This window comes from Morus notabilis, unplaced genomic scaffold (assembly GCF_000414095.1).
Source record: "Morus notabilis unplaced genomic scaffold, ASM41409v2 Scaffold621, whole genome shotgun sequence".
Classification (NCBI taxonomy): domain Eukaryota; kingdom Viridiplantae; phylum Streptophyta; class Magnoliopsida; order Rosales; family Moraceae; genus Morus; species Morus notabilis.
The window spans coordinates 360,438-378,171 of NW_010363239.1; positions in this window are offsets into that span (position 1 = coordinate 360,438).

The window sequence follows — 17,734 nt, forward strand, 5'->3', positions numbered from 1 at the left end:
GGATTTAAACACCTAATAATTAAAACAAACAGTGAAATATTAAAAAACTCTCCAAACGAGCCCCACTATTTAACCGAAAATAATTACAAGAATGTCTCAAGAGGCTAAAACTCCCGCCTCTAACACTGTTCAAGACAACACCCACAGGATCTACCCACATGATCTTCAGTATTGTACATACATGAACATGTAAATGACATTACAGACATCAACTACAATCTAGAAATTCAAATATTAGGGTTTACAGAATTTACAAATTCTTACATTCGTACACCAGGAGGATGAACACAATCCTTTCTTAACCGGACAGTAGCAACTACTTAGCTACTCCGTACTGCTCCTAGAGTCGCCTGAGAGGGGTTAATATTTACAAAACAATGAAACGTGACCGAAAGGCCCAGTAGGATATATTTTGAAATAACTTTATCAATAAATAAATAAGTAAATAACACATTCAGTTCCAACACAACAGCCGGAACCTCACATCCTTTTTCTAAAAGGAATATAACTGAAAATTTTCGTATTACAGGCATCAGTAGGTAATTTATACTATGATAAATTACTTTCACAACCACGTGCACAAGCCTAATCACCCACGGGCCGGGTTTCAGGTTCTGCCCCCAAGGATACACTCTCCACATCCTATCTAGGCCATCAGCCGGTTTACCGATTCGCAAGATCTCTTATCTTAAGAAATCATTTATTAAACTTTATGAAACAACTCATTATAATTCCAATAGCTAAAATCAAGCTATGGTTTCCAAATGCTTTTCTTTCGCAAACATGCCCCTTTCTTTAAAACATTTTCAAGGCCGAAATTCAAAATCATCATTCCAAGGGTTTTCAATCTCAAAACATGGATTAAAGAAGCAAATCCATTCACTCTAGGTCCCCAAATGAAGCTAATTTGGGTTCTCCTCAAAACCGAGGTCAAAACAACATTTTTTAATAAAATAGGGTCAAACCCCATGTACACCGGTTGACCGGTGACAGAGCAGTGCCACACCACCGGTCGACTGGTGGTGTAAAATTCGGTCGACCGCATAGGTCGACCGGTGGAATTAGTGCAGTCCGGTCGATTACATAGGTCGACCGCATAGGTCGACCTGTGGAGAACAGCAGGGTGAGGAAAACCCGCAGAATCAGTCTCGAAACCTGCAATTTCAGTTCCAAATCGAAATATCTCAAAGGAAAACCACTAGATCCGGGTTCTAAGTAATAAATCAAGTCCAAAGAACCCAAGATCTCCAATTTCTACCATGGTTTTACTCAAAATCCATCCAAATCCATTTTGAACCAAAAATAAGTTTTTAAATCTGAAAAATCCAAGTTTCAAGAGAAGTGTTTTTTTCAAAAATCTTACCTCGAATCCTTCTCTTGGCGTTGAAAACTTCTTGAAATCCTTCTTTGGTTTGAAATCTAGTTGGTTTGAGACAAAAAATGGAAGAGGGAGAGAAAGTGAGAGAACGAGAGAGTGAGAGTGAGAGAGAATGAAGAACGCACAAGAAAGAAAAAGGAAAGAAAGAAAAAAAAAGAAGAAAAAGGAAAAAGAAAAGAAAAGATAAAACATGTGTCCAATATTTAAAATGACAATCCAGAATGTGCCCATACACACTTCTAGATTAAAATATAATTACTGAGAATATTTAAATACCTTGAAATTATTTAAATTTACACATCAGAAACATTTATTAATCAATTATTAATTTATTAAACCAAATTAGGCACACTAATAAATTTCAATTACCTTAATTAATTCCATTTAATTATTTGGGGTGTTACAACTCCACCCCCCTTAAGGAATTTTGTCCTCCAAATTAGGGCATACCTCTAACTACAAACATATGCGGGTACCGCTCCTACATCATTGATTCAAGCTCCCATTTCGCTTCCTCAACTCCATGGTACTGCCATAAAACTTTCACTAGTGGTATCGCACGATGTCGCAAACTCTTCATCTCACGATCAAGAATCTGGACTGATGCCTGCTCGTATGTTACGTCATACTGTATCGAAACATCATACCATTGCACCACCACTTCCAGATCAGGTTGACATTTACGAAGCATGGAGACATGAAACACGTCATGCACGTGAGATAGCTTAAGCGGTAAAGCCACACGATACGCCATGACACCAACTCGTTGCAAGATCGGGAATGGTCCAACGTACCTTGGCGCAAGTTTTCCTTTCACTCCAAAATGAACAACTCCTTTGCGTGGAGAAACCTTTAACAGAATGAAGTCGCCTTCCTGGAATTCCAAAGGTCTACGCCTTCTGTCAGCATAGCTCTTTTGACGACTTTGAGCTGTTAACAATCGTTATCGAATCACGGCTATCTTCTCGTTATTCTCTTGAATAATTTCTGGTCCAGTAGTGAGTCGATTTTCTAGTTCCAGCCAATAAATCAAGTCCAAAGAACCCAAGATCTCCAATTTATACCATGGTTTTACTCAAAATCCATCCAAATCAATTTCGAACCAAAAATAAGTTTTTAAATCTGAAAAATCCAAGTTTCAAGAGAAGTTTTTTTTTTTTCAGAAATCTTACCTCGAATCCTTCTCTTAGCGTTGAAAACTTCTTGTAATCCTTATTTGGTTCGAAATCTGGTTGGTTTGAGACAAAAATGGAAGAGGGGGAGAGAGTGAGAGAACGAGAGAGTGAGAGTGAGAGAGAGTGAAGAACACACGGGAAAGAAAAAGGAAAGAAAGAAAAAGAAAAAAAAAGAAAGAAAAAGGAAAAAGAAAAGAAAATAGAATACATGTGTCCAATATTTAAAATGATAGTCCAGAATGTGCCCATACACACTTCTGGGTTAAAATATAATTACTGAGAATATTTAAATACCCTGAAATTATTTAAATTTACACATTAAAAACATTTATTAATCAATTATTAATTTATTAAACTAAATTAGGCACACTAATAAATCTCAATTACCTTAATTAATTCCATTTTATTCTTCGGGGTGTTACAACTTATCATAACATTTCTGGCTACCTACTTCAATATGTCTCCAAAATACAAGAAATAAGATTCAGGTTCTGAGAATCTGTACCGAGTAAATCAAAAGAGACAAATCCATAAATAAGAGTCTATTAAGAACTCATGATTAAGATCATTCTATATGTGACCATCGGTAGACTCAATTAGAATTTCTATATTTAATGAAAATTATCAGAAATTCATATTGTGTCTGTGTCCATGTTTCACATAATCTCATTCTGTGTAATACACTCACTCAATATATCTCACCATATTAACAGTGTGGATAATACCGTTCCATTCTAAATGGGAATGACATGTAGTAATAATGTTTTAATTAAATATTCCACACTTTAATTAAATTCATTACGAACACCGTTTTAATGATTATCCTTAAACATTATCCTCTCACATATTACACGTATATACAACGTTTAAGGTCACATAAATAATCATGAAATTTTCATTGATATTCATAAAGTATTCATAAATATATGCACATAAAAATAATGAATAAACTCTTTTATTAAATAAATAATAAATATCCTATTACATCTCATGCTTCTAGGACACCATTACCAACAATCTCCTAATAAGCCTAGTGCATGGCATGCTGCTTAGTTAGTTGGGTATATAATTTCATTGATTGTTCAAAGATCTTCATAACTTGTTTTTCCTTTTTGATGATTTAATAATAATTTAAGATAGTATAATTATCCGTAGCTTGGATGGATATGAAAAGTTCGTCCAATTGTATGTCCTATTTGTCTTGGGGACTAATATTTATATTTACTATTCCACACTATTTAGTTAGGAATTCTATGTACGTTAGTTCTTTGGTGTGGATATCATGTTTATTTGTTTCCATCCATTCGGTAAGTGTTGTTCTATGAATACATGATTGTCTCATTATATTACTTGGATGTTGATTTGAATGAAATGTTATGTGATTCCTTCTTGGTAAGTGCATTGACAGTCTTTGAATAGCTGGATTTCTGTGATGTATTAAAAATTCGTATAATCGCCACATTGCTTCATATGGTTCTATATATCTACAATTGAGATAATTCTTAATTTCATATATTTCTTTATAAATAGGTTGTGTAGTTTTTTTTGTGCATATGTTATCTTCTATGACTGCCCTTACTCTATCTAGTCATTTTGTCAAGTATTTAAATAAGTATTTTATTAGCATGGATTGTGAGTAAATTTTCACGTTGATATGAGCATGAAATTTCAGACATAAGTCTTTATTGTAGGGAACTATAAATCTGTTGTCTAATTTAATATTTTCTTTTTCTATATAGTTTGTGTTTCTTTGTCTATAATTTACAAATCCGTTTTCGTTGATTGTTGTTTGATTTTGCAATTGTTTCGGGAATTTGTTTGAGCACGCTCAATTTCTCATACATGGAGAATTTGGCTTAATTATGCCACATGGTCAATGTATCATAAATTCGGCTATAATTTTATATTGTAGGGGATGTTTATCAAGAGCAGGTATTTCTGCAGAAATATATTTGTCTATATGTGATGGTTCATGTAGTTTCTCATTATGGTGGAACCGAAAGACGAAATGGCAGTGTGACAAACCTCATTTCTAAAACTCTACGACATATAAATCCATAAAATTAAAGAGTAATTTGTCTTAGTTTTCGTTCCGTATAATAAACTACAATTGATTTCTATTTTCTATCTATAAAGTAATATAAATGTGAAAACAAATAAGCTCACATGCTATAATTGTTCCAAATATCTTTTCATTTTTATGGTCGATAAAAATTGATCTAATTTTATTTTAAAAATTCTTGTAATAATATATGGTCTGTCTTCAGCGCTCTGTCCTGGTATTTTTGCTAAAGCTCTATAATTTCAGGCCATTTTAGATTGCATGTGAATTTTATAAATAAATATGGATTTCTATAGTGTCTACCAATTGCCATTGCATCTTGATAGTTTTGAATCATGTATCTAGGACTCCCAGTATGGCTAGAAGGAAGGATAATTCTTTTTCCTACTGCTTCTACATTTGTATCTCCTCTGGTAATAGCATCCTGAACTCCTTGATAAATTTTAGATCTTAAATTTTTTTTTTATTTTTTTCTAATATAGTCTAAGCGATCTTCTTCTACAAATGCATATGCATCGACTACATATTTTTGGAATAGTTTGCCAGCCTGGAAAAGGGTATTGGCTTGTGTTTTACGTTCTTGTAATTGGTAGTAGTAAAATTCTCTCATGAAAATTCTTTTTCTTTTGGATCCGCTATTTGAATTTGCTTATATTGTATTTTAAATCTATTCTATAACCCTCCTCTCCATAAGGAAATAATAGAGGATATTGAAGGCTATATTATAATGCCTCTTCCATGTTCATATTCACCAATATCTACAACTATTAGGCCACCTATATCATTTGAGGTGGGTAATTCATATTGGTTGCTATCTGTGTTTCTTCGACCTATGAGTCTTAGTTTCATAGATGGGATCTCATTTTCTTGATATATATCTCTTATCATTCGGAAAAGTTTAACTAATTTGTTTGTATTGTCGAGCATTTTGATCAATTCTTCAGCTATTGATTCAATTAAATTTTTTGATTCACTATTAGATGAGAATGATGTTATTCTATTTTCGACTTCGTTTTCTGTGTCATATATATAGAGTTGTGCAAATTTCAGAGGATTATTATCAATTAGTAGTAAAGATCCTATAAGATGGTGTACTTGTCCGCTTATTTTAAAAATATGTAGTCCATTGGAGTTTGTTGTACTTGTTTCTATATTTGCTCCGAATGACGTGAATGCAAACATAGTCATACATTCGGATATTTTTTCAAAAATGTATACTTATTGAATTTTGATGATAATCAAGTAATGTATTTAGTGTAGGGGGTGTTTTTTCAATTAAGGGTAAAGTTATTTTCCATCTTTACAACAAAGGTTGTATTTAATAAAGTTACTACTCTTAATTCACTCATTAAACTAGAATAAAGCGCCACAATGTTGACAGGTAAACGAACAATCTCCGAGATCAATGTACATATTAACAGTACCTACAGAAGAGGAGGAAATGCAATGATAGGAATAGTAGATGTTATCTTAGTGTTGTTTCTACGTGTAGGTTTATAGTTATTTGAATATAATAGTTATGGATGAAGAAATTACATTTTTCTTTATGGTTTTTCGATGTTGAGGGAAGGAAGGATTCAAGAATTTCTTCCTGAAGCTGAAGATGCGTTTGCATCATATCAAATTTAGACCGGGATGTTGCTATTGATGTGGCTTCGACAATTTCATTTAATTGATGTTGCTGGCTGTTGGTTATATTGGTGAAGTGTTGATTCATTTCAGAAATCATGCGGTCTATTCGTTGATTTGGTCATGACGATCTCTTTCGGATTTTTTTCCTATGCATTTTGTTCTACAATATTGAAATGTGTGAGGAATAAATGGGAGAGAAAAGGAATTAATAAATTAAGCTATCTATTATTTACTATAATATATTAGGATCAATTATGAGTATCAAAATAAACAATTTTATGATAGTAAATTTATTAAGTTAGATAATTATAACTATGATGCATTTGAGACTAAATAATACAGTGACATTGATAATAATAACAATTTAAAATTTGCAATATTTACAAACAAAATTAATGAGGTGATAGCAATATATTGATTAAATACATGGATAAATAATACATAGACAAAGAAATCCGTATGGATATTTTTATATGCTTGAGATAAATTAAGTAAAGTTAAAGTATCCATAAGAATAGATATTAAAAATTTGTATCATTACATGTTATTATGTACAGGATTAATGAATAGAATGAAAATAATGAACAAATTATATTTAGAAACAAATAATATATGAATGGGGAAATTTATATATCCATCTATATATTTTGAGCTTATTCCTTCGCAGATGGACGAACAAATTAAAAATGTTGTGTAATAAAATGTTGCTGCACAAAGTTTATGGGTAAGAGGAAGAAGAGAAGCAGGAAACGCGTCAAGATGTTACTAAGTAACCAAATAAATAGATAAGATAAGAAATCAGAAATAGTTAGCAAACTTTATAAAATATAAAGATGGTGCTATTTTGGTGTGGTAATAATGGCTCAGATGTACAATCTTTTAATAAATAGATGGTGAGTGCATTAATTTATGTGGTAGATGAAGAATTAGAGAGATTAAGAAAATGAAGGGGAAGATGATTAATACAATCTAATATAGTACCAACAAAGGAAGGCAGCAAAGTAAAGGGTAAATAAAAGCAGTAAAAAATGTAGAGACAGAGGGGAGTAAATTCTAAAATTGTCAAGAAATTATTTGCAGAATTAATGTGAAAAAGACATGGACTAATGTCAAACAAAGAACAGAGGTTGGAAGGCATATTCTGTAAGCAAGGAAAATGAGCCAGGTTTTTGCAACTATTTGGGCAGAAACGGTTGGAAAGGCTAAACCCAAAAACAAATAGGGAAATGGGAAATTAAGAATCCAATTATATACTTAAATCGTTAAAGAGAATAACATCCAATAGGACTTGTGCAGAAAATGAAGAAGAGGAGGGCGATAAAAGTAGGGTATAGTATATTGTGTAAGTGAAGTTAAAGGGGAAAAATGAATAATAAAAGTAATGAAGTAAGAAATATGAGATGGGGAAATTTTTTTTGCTTAAAATAGTTAAAACAAAGATATAAAGGATCTAAAGTAGATGGAAATTGTTAAATATGTCTGATGAATAAATCAAAAGTAAGTGACATGCACTGGCGAAATGAATAAAGCAATGTGTAAAGAGAATAAAGAGGCTTAAAGAAATGGAAATGCATGAATATTGTGATAGTTTTAAATAGGAATAATGGCTCAGATAATATTTTCAGCAATGTATGATGAATAAACAAACTCATATGTTCATAACCATTTTGTGGCTACCTACTGCCGTGGGCAACTGCACAAAGGCACAAACATTAATAAGATGTTATATCCATTATGTAAATTATAACACATATATTACAGAAAGTGATGGATGAAATGAAGATATGGTTTTTTCTAAAATCGATCAAGTCAGGTAATAGGAGGAAGAAAGGGGACTCTTTTTTTTTTACAGAGGACAGAAGTGAAAGACTCAAGACCAAGTAAAACAGGCAGGTCAGACAGAAAGATATACAAAAGAGGAAGAGCAAAAGGGAGCAAAGAGGAGGGAGATCGAGGAAGTAAAGATAGAACTGCACATATATGAAACGACCAAAAACAACAGGGAGCGAGAAAAACGGGACAAAGCTGTCAATTAAGTGTGCAATGCACAGTAAATTAACTGTGGATGAATAATGGGCCCGGGGTCTGTTTCCGTGTATGTAATAATAAGTAAACTAACAATTCAGAGAGGAGTAGCATGGGCAGAATAATTGTTGAAGAAATGAAATTAAATTTTATATGTGAAAATTCAATGCTATAATCATTGCCAATATGGGTGTGCATGTGTGGGTGGAAAAAGGATGCAAAAAAAATTGTTAAGGTCTGATAGGCATTGATTTATCAAAGAGAAGATAAAATGCTTATAGGGTACCAATATTTAATATTTTTGACCTTTTTAAAGAAGGCAGCGAGAGAAAAAAAGGTGCAGACAGCCAATAGGAAAAGAAGAACAGAAAATAGATAAAGGCAGTATTTTTTTTTTTTTTTGTTTTGCTTAAAATACTGAAAACAAAGATATAAAGGATGTAAAGTGGATGGAAATTGTTAAATGTATCTGATGAATAAATCAAAGTGATATGTAGTGGTCGAGTGGATAAAGCAATATGCAAGGAGAATAGAGAGGCTTAAAGAAATGGTAATGCATGAATACTGTGATAGTTTTATATAGTAATAATGGCTTACATACTCAATATTTTCAACAATGTGTGATGAATAAACAAACTCATATGCTCACAACCGTTTCGTGGCTGCCTACTGTGGGCAACTGCACAAAGGCACAAATATTAATAAGATGTTACATCCATCATGTAGATTATAACACATATTACAGAAAGTGATGGATCAAACAAAGATATGCATTTTTCCAAATATGATCAAGTGACCTAATAGGAGGAAGAAGAGGGACTGATTGTTTTTTTTACAGGAGACAAAAGTGAAAGACTAACACCAAGTAAAACAGGTGGATGACACAAAAATATATGCAAAAGAGGAAGGGGAAGAGGCAGCAAAGAGAAGGAAGGTCGAGAAAGAAAGCAAAGATAGAGGTGGATGTATCTGAAATCGCCAAAAACAGCAGAAAGCGAGAAAAAAGGGAAAAAGCTGTCAATTGAGAGTGTAGTGCATAGTAAATTAAGTGTGGATCAATAGTGGGCTCGGAGTCTGTTTCGATGCATGCAATAATAAGCAAGCTAACAATTCAGAGAGGAATAGCATGGGCAGAAAATTTTTTTAAGAAATGAAATGAAATTTGGTATGTGAAAATCGGCTGTCATCATCATTGTCAATACAAGTGTGCATGTGTAGGTGGAAAAAGAATGGAAAAAAAATGTTAAGGTCTGATAGGCATTGATTTATCAAACAGAAGACAAAATAGATATAGGGTACCAACACTTCTTGAGAATAGGAGGGAATATTTCTTACCTTTTTAAATCAAGCAGCAAGAGGAAAAAGGTGAAGCCAGCCAATAGGAAGGGAAGATTAAAAAAAAAAACATAAAGGCAGTGTACTATTGCATAATTAACAATAAAATGAGTCTGTATGAACAATAAATTCCAGTTCTTCTTAAGTACATTTATAGCAGTAAGAACATTTCTTAACACTGGAACACAATTTTTGTCAAAGTTTCTGACCAGCAATATTTTATTAATAGGGTAAAAAAATCAAATGTAAGCAATAGTAATAAAGTATAAGTAGTAGATTTTTGTAGTTAGCATAGGTAATAAATATATGCAATGTAAATAAGAGGGAATTAAAAATTGTGCACAAAAATTACTGATAATACCTCAAACGTTATAGCCTTTGTGTTAGGTAGCAAATATGAGGCAGTGAAAGGTCAATACCAGTTGGTCACACAGGGATAAGAGAAAGCAGCAAGAAATCGTAGAAAATCTGGACAAATATACAGGAATGAATAAGTAAATGAGTACATAAATAAATAAAGAGAAGCAAAAACAACTTAAAAGTTGATGAAGATCGGTATAATACAATTTTTATATAACAAAATGAAAGAAAAAAAAAAGAAATATACTAAGAAAGAACAAATAGAAGAATAAAAGGATGGATAATGTCGTAAAGTGATTTAAATAAACAGCAACATATGTTTTTTTTGCGTGTTGAGAATTTTTTTCTATGGAATGGTAACAATAGAATGCAGAATGCAAATTTCAGCAATAAGAGAATAAAGCTAATCTATAAGGGCTATATTTTTTTTTTTTTTAAAAAAAAAAAACACTATACCAAAGAGGGATGAAGCCATTTTTTTCGTATGAAGCAATAACAATAAAATTGGAAAATGAAGCTTCAGTGGTAGAAAAAGGAAACTAATAGAAATAAAGGCAGTTACTTAATGAAACAACAAAAAACGAAGAAGGCAAAAGGCATACAATAAGTAAGAACAACAAAGAAGAAATTATCAAAATATTTGAGTTAAGAACAATGGATAAAAGCATATTCCAAAGAAGGCAAGGAAACTTGTGACAATGTATAGATAAGCATATTATGAAACTAAATATGTGAAAATCAATTATAACCATCATTGCTACATAAAGGAAGTTGCCAAACCTAACAAATGTTAACTAAACATAGATATGCATATATATATATATATATATATTGCTAAGAAGAACGAAAGAAGGAAAAAAAGGAAGTGAATATGTGAATATCATATATAAGGCAAATAGAAAACAAAATAGAAGCAAATAATCAAACATAAACAGCAAACATCAATACGACCCCAGCAAAGTCATAGATACATTATCAATATAAAAAATTTAAAAGTTGTGGGTAGAGATTGATAATAGTAGGCGGAACTCTCAGATTTTGGCTAAAGTGGTGGATATGAACGGGTCAAATATCAACAACAGTGTCTGCCGATGGAATAACATAATGAATCAAGAAATAGTAAGAAGCCTTGTGAAATAGAAATCAATAAATGAGTGACTAAATAGGGTAACCAGGGCAATGGAAAGGAAAAAAAGAGGAACTGAAAAAATCAATAAATATAAATATGATAGTATGTTTATGTAGGAATGGTGGCTCGGGTATTCAATATTTTCAGCAATGTGTGATAAATACATTGTGGCTGCCTACTAAGGACAACTGCACAAAAGGATGACATTGTATTTATCACACAAATTATAATTTGCATGTGACACAAAGTAGATAGCTTGAGTAGGATGTAAGTTTGTTCAAGGGCTACCAAGTGAATTAATGATAGAGGCAAAAAAAGGAGAAAGCAACATAAAAGGCATAGTGTAACACAGATTATATGGCGAAATAAAATAGGAAAAATAGAGAAAAGACAGGTAGTAAACAACAGCAAGGTCTGTCTTTTTTTTTTTTCGTGCAGGGAATTTTTTTTGTATGAAATGATAAAAATGGGATAAGTAAGCTGAAGGTCAGCAATAGATAAAGGAAGCTATTGCATGTACAAACAGGTCTTGAATGAAACAGTAAATAGGAAAAAATATTGGACAATTTGTATTTCTGTTTTTTTCCAAACAGTAACAGCAATATAGGAAAGCAAAGGCTTAGTAGTGGAAAAAGAGAGGCAGCACATGTATAAAAAGCTCTTTAATAAAACCGTAAATACTAAGAGGCCAACAGGTGCATAATAAGTTTTTTTTTTTTTTTTTTTTTTTTTTTTTTTTTTTTAAATAAAGAAAGGAGGGAAAATCCACAAAGCTTTGTGGAAAACAACAAATAAAAGCTGATTCTAAGTGGGAAGTAAATATTCACGGCAACCTTTGAACAAATTACATAGAACTCAACATACAAACATTAATTATAATCATCATTGCCACAAAAAAAGAACTTAGCAAGACTAAATGCGTTAAATAAAGCTATATATAGAATAAAGGTAATATATCTATAAGGGCTTCATTTTTTTTTAAAAAAAGGGAAAAAAAAAAAAAGAAAACACTATATGCCAAAGAGGGATGAAGGATGCCTTGTTTTGTATGAGGGAGTAACAATAAAATTGAAAAATGAAGCTTCAGCAGTAGAAAAAAGAAACTAATAGAAGTAAAGGCAATTATTTAATGAAGCAACAAAAACGTAAAAGGCAAAAAGCATAGAATAAGTAAGAACAACAAAGAAGAAATTATCAAAATATTTGACCTTAGAAGAATGGATAATAGCATATTCCAAAGAAGGGAAGGGAACTTGTAACAATGTATAGATAAATATTATGACACTGGATATGTCAAAATCAATTATAGTCGTCATTGCTACATAAAAGAAGTTAGCAAAACTAACAAATGTTAAGTAAACACATATATGTATATGTATATATTGCTAGAAGGAAGTGAATATATGAACGTCATGTATAAGGCAAATAGGGAAAAAAAATGGAAGCAAATAATGAAAGATGAACAACAAACATCAATACTACTTCAGTAAAGTCATAGATACAATATCAATATAAAAAAATTTAAAAGTTATGGGCACAGGTTGATAATAGTAGGTGAAACGCTCAGATTTTAGGTAAAGTGGTACATATGAGCGGGCCAAATATCAACAACAGTCTTCGGTGAAGGAATAACATAATGAATCAAGAAATAGTCAAAAACCTTGTGAAATAGAAATAAATAAATAAGTGACTAAATAAAGTAGCCGGGAAATGGAAAGAAAAAAAAAAAGAGACTGAAAAATCAATAAATATAAATATGATAGTATCTTTATGTAGGAATGGTGGCTCGGGTATTTAATCTTTTCAGCAATGTGTGTTGTGGCCGCCTACTAAGGGCAACTGCACAAAAGAATGACATATTGTATGTATTACACAAATTATAATTTGCATGTGACACAAAATAGATAACTTGAGTAAGATGTAAAGTTGTTCAAAGACTACCAGGTGAATTAAATATAGAGCCCAAAAAAGGAGAAAACAACATAAGAGGCATAGTGTAACATAGATTATATGATGAAATAAAATAGGAAAAGTAGAGAAAAGAGAGATAGTAAACAATAGGAAATAGAGGAATAAAAAGGTGATAAATACAAAAAGGAGAAGAGAATGAAATAGTAAGGTATGTCTTTTGGTTTTTTGTCCTGCAGGGAATTTTTTGTGTGTGAAATGATAGGAATAGAATAAGGAAGCCGAAGGTGGGAAACAGAAAAAGAAAGCTATTGCATGTACAAAGAGGTCCTGAATGAAACAGTAAATAGCAAAAAGGATTGGACAATTTGAATATATATATATATATATATTTTCAAATGGTAATAGCAAAATGGAAAATTCAAGGCTCAGTAGTGGAAAAACAGAGGCTGTACATGTATAAACAGTTTTTGAATAGAACAGTAAATACCAAAAGGGCGAAAGGTGCAGAATAAGTTTTTCCCCTTAAAAAAAGGTCAAAAAATGTAGAAAGCTTTGTAGAAAACAATAAATAAAAGCTCACTCTAAGTGAGAAATAGATATTCACAGCAATCTTTGAACAAATTACATAGAACTCAACATACAAACATTAATTATAGTCATCATAGCCACCAAAAAGAACTTACCAAGAGTAAAATACGTTAAATAAAGGTATATATATGTGTGAGTTTGTAAGAAACAAATAAAGAAAGAGTGAAACATATCAGCGTCATATAGTAAGGAGATATAAAGGGAAATAAATATAGGTAAAGGACAAAAATTAGTGCCACCAGAGGAAAGCAATACATCTAATATCAGCATGAGGAATTAAAAAGATATAGATGGGGTTAAAGATAATACCTGGGACGGTATAAATGTTGTCTTAAGTCTGAGATATCAGGCAGCTGAGTATAAGGAGAAGGAGTAAAAAGACACAGGGATAAAAAAACAGAGCAGTAAATGATGGACAACGAAACAAAGTAGTAAATGATGGAAAGTGAAACAGAGAGAGGAATGCGTGAAATGCAAGGGAAAAAAACAGAGGTGTAGATGATAAATCTGAAATGCAGGGAAAGAAAACAGAGGTATAGGTGATAAATTCAGGTGCAGCAGCATTTATAGATAAAGAGCAAAGAGAAGAAATGTAAACAGTTCACAGCCCCTAATCACATCACACGTAAGTGCTGAAAGTCGGTGAATAGAAATAATAGAGCAGAAATTTGCCAATTTTAAGTAATAAAAACATGACTTAATTTACAATAAGAAAAATGAAAAAGAGTAAACAAAAATTCCCTAATTTTAAGCAATAAAAGAAAGACATAATTTACAAGAAAAATGGGAAAAAGTACAATATCAATATAATAATCAAATCAGAGGAAGGGAAAGGGAAAGAAATAAAAAGGAAAAAATTCATAATATATTTTTTCCCTGCTTTTTTAACTGTTGTAGATAATTTAGAAAAATCATGGATTCATTTAATGCATCTGCAGCAAAATAAGTACAATTGAGCAAGGTGGCAGGACAAATCAGCGGCGGCGTGGATAACACGAAATCATGAAGTAATTTAAGTTTTTAATTTAAATTGATATGTGATTTTATGTAAAAAAATTTTATTATAATAAAAAAATTAAATTTAAGAATTTTTTTATTGTAGTAAAACTTAAATTTTAAACTTTGAATCAATGAAATGAACAGACTGATATAGAAATAAAAGAAGACGGAGATAAATTTAAAAATAAAATAAAAAACCATGGAACCATATGCATAGAAGCTCTCTTCGGAAGAAAAGAATCAATCGAGGGGATAAATAAAGCAGCATATAAAAGATTTTCAAAAATTGTACCTGTCAGCCACTCCAAAATTATAACACATTTCTATAAATATTGAAAAATTTAAACAAACCAGTGACAAAAGGAAATAAGTACCAAAACCAGCGGGAAAAGCAATAAAATCAAGAAGAAAGGAAAAGAGCACAGAACATGCAGTCCTCCAAAAGCACAGGAAAATTGAAACTTGAAGCCAAAATCAGTAGTTAAACAAACATAAAGGCAAACCAGGAAAATGGAAGAAGCCTCCACCAAAATGTAGATGAATCGAAAAAACCTGCACCAAAACCCAAATGAATGAGGACAGTAGGAAGCAAAATCAGAGGACGAAAAGAAACCAAAAGCACAAATAAAAAGGGGCAAAGAAGGCAGAAGAAAATAATAATAATAATAATATTGCTTTAATTGATGCTTAGATTGTTTCATGTTGCAAAATGAACTATAAGATTGTTATTTATTTTATAATATTTAATATCAAATTTAAGAGAATGTAGTATAGTGTTTGCAAAAGTTATTACCTCTTCATCGATCAAGAAGCAGTCTAGACTTATTAAACATCCTGTTGTCAATTCATTATTCGTCTATAATTTGCATATTCTGGCTCTAATAGATGCACGAATTTGTGTAATTATTTTGCCTATTTCCTATGAGGAAAAAATAATTATTCGAATCAGTAATTTCATCTGATATATGTTCTCAGTTTAATAGTAATAAAAGATTTAAATGGAATAAAATTATTAATATAATATTGGTATTTTTTTTGTAATATTTTATATTTTTATACAATATTATGTAGAATTTATTTGTACACAATATTTTTTAGATGATTTAGATATCTATTAATTGAATCATGTATTAGTATGTGTAATCCTTTTTGGATTTGTGGCTCTTGATAAAACAACATATAATTGTCCATGAGTAAAAATTTCAATTTTTAGATATAATCCAATTTTACTCAATGACTATCTTTGGCTTTTATTTATTATCATTGCGTAACAAATTTTTACTGGAAATTATCGTCCTTTTAATGTAATTGGCCATTTAGATTCATATACACTCATTTCTATTCTTGGGATATAAACTTTTTCATCAATATTATTTGAGTTTATAATTTGTCCTTCTATAATTTTGTTTGTTAATTGTGTGATAATAAGTCTTGTACCATTGCATAATCCAACAGATTGATTTAAATTTCTTAATAGCGTTATTGGAATTCCTACTTTAAGATTTAATTGATGTGGTGGTATTCCATTAAAATTTAGACTGTGTAAGAATTCTTCAGGGTATAATAGGTTAAGTTCATCTATATTTTTGGATGAGGATACAATTGTGTTGTAACTATAATAAAATTTTAATTCTCCAGGAACTAAAGATAGTATGTAATTGTTAATATCGTCAGTTGTTTTATTTTTTTAAAGTTATTATTGCTCGATGTTTTAAATACTCAATATTGTTAAAGCAATTATTGAAATTGTTATATATTAATGTTGACATTTTTTCAATTGGATTTGATTGATAGTGTAATGTGTATTTGTCTGGTATTTTTATCCATGTAGCATCTTCATTTTCTGAATCTTTTATTCCTTGTATAGTTCCATTTCCAATGCTTAATATCCAATCTGAAAATGTTGCAATTTTTGTTCTTTCTTCTTCTGTGACGTTATGGTGTTTTAATCTCATGTTTTTTGTTAGTATTAGAATTCAAAAATATGGCCATAGGTAAGAGTTATTTATGGCTGCATCTATTATGTGTTCTTTTGTTCCTGTAGGAATAACTGGTAGAATTTATCAAAAGTCACCTTCTAATACAATTGTCATTCCGCCGAATGATTTCTCAAAGTGATTTTTTGAATCTTGAAGTGTTTTGTCTAATGCTTCAAAACAATATTTATTTGTCATCGGTGCTTCGTCCCATAGTATAAGCGATGTTTTTTCAATTAATTTCGCTAATTGTGTTCCTTTTTCAATGTGACAGGTGGAAAATTTGTCTGTTGATAGTGGTATTCTAAATCTTGGGTGTGTGGTTTTTCCTTTAGGCAATAATAATGATGTTATTCAGAAAGATGCAACAACAAGGATTATTTCATTGTTTGATCTGATTTTTGTGATAATTGCATTCCACATATATGTTTTCCAGTTCCACCGTGACCGTAAATGAAGAAAAGGTTGTTTTTTCCGTGGTTTAACGATTCTAAAATTTATTGGTAAATAAATTGTCGGATGTTGAGGGACTTCTTCTTGACACTGAAAATGGCCGAGCATTGTGTCGAATTTAGATCGTGATTCTGCTGTCGATGTAGCTTGAAAAGTTTCATTTGTCTGGTTTTGAAGATTATTAGTTGTATTCGTAGAATCTTGGCTCATTTGAGAAACGACACGATGTATAGATTGATTTTACCGTGATGATCTTTTTCGAATTTTTCTTCTATCCATATGTTCTTATGACATAGAAACATTTAGGAGATAAGGAAAAGGGGGAAGAAATTAGATAAATTAAATTATTTATTATTGATTGCGATATGTTAGGATCAATTATAAATATAAAAATAAATGATATTATGATAGTAAATTAACTATATTATATAATTGCAATTATAATGCCTCTCAAATTGAACAATGTAATAATATTTGCAATAACACCAATTTCAGATCTAGAATGTTTATAAAAAATGTTAATAAAATAATGGCGATATGTTAAATAAATACATAATTAAAGAGTGCGTATAGAAAGAAGTCGATATCTGAATTTATGTGTTGGGACAAAATAAATAATATTGAAGTATGTATCAATATACGTTATAGCTAGATTAAATAATATCAACATGAATATGAGAATAGAAATCTAAAATTTATGCTATCATACAA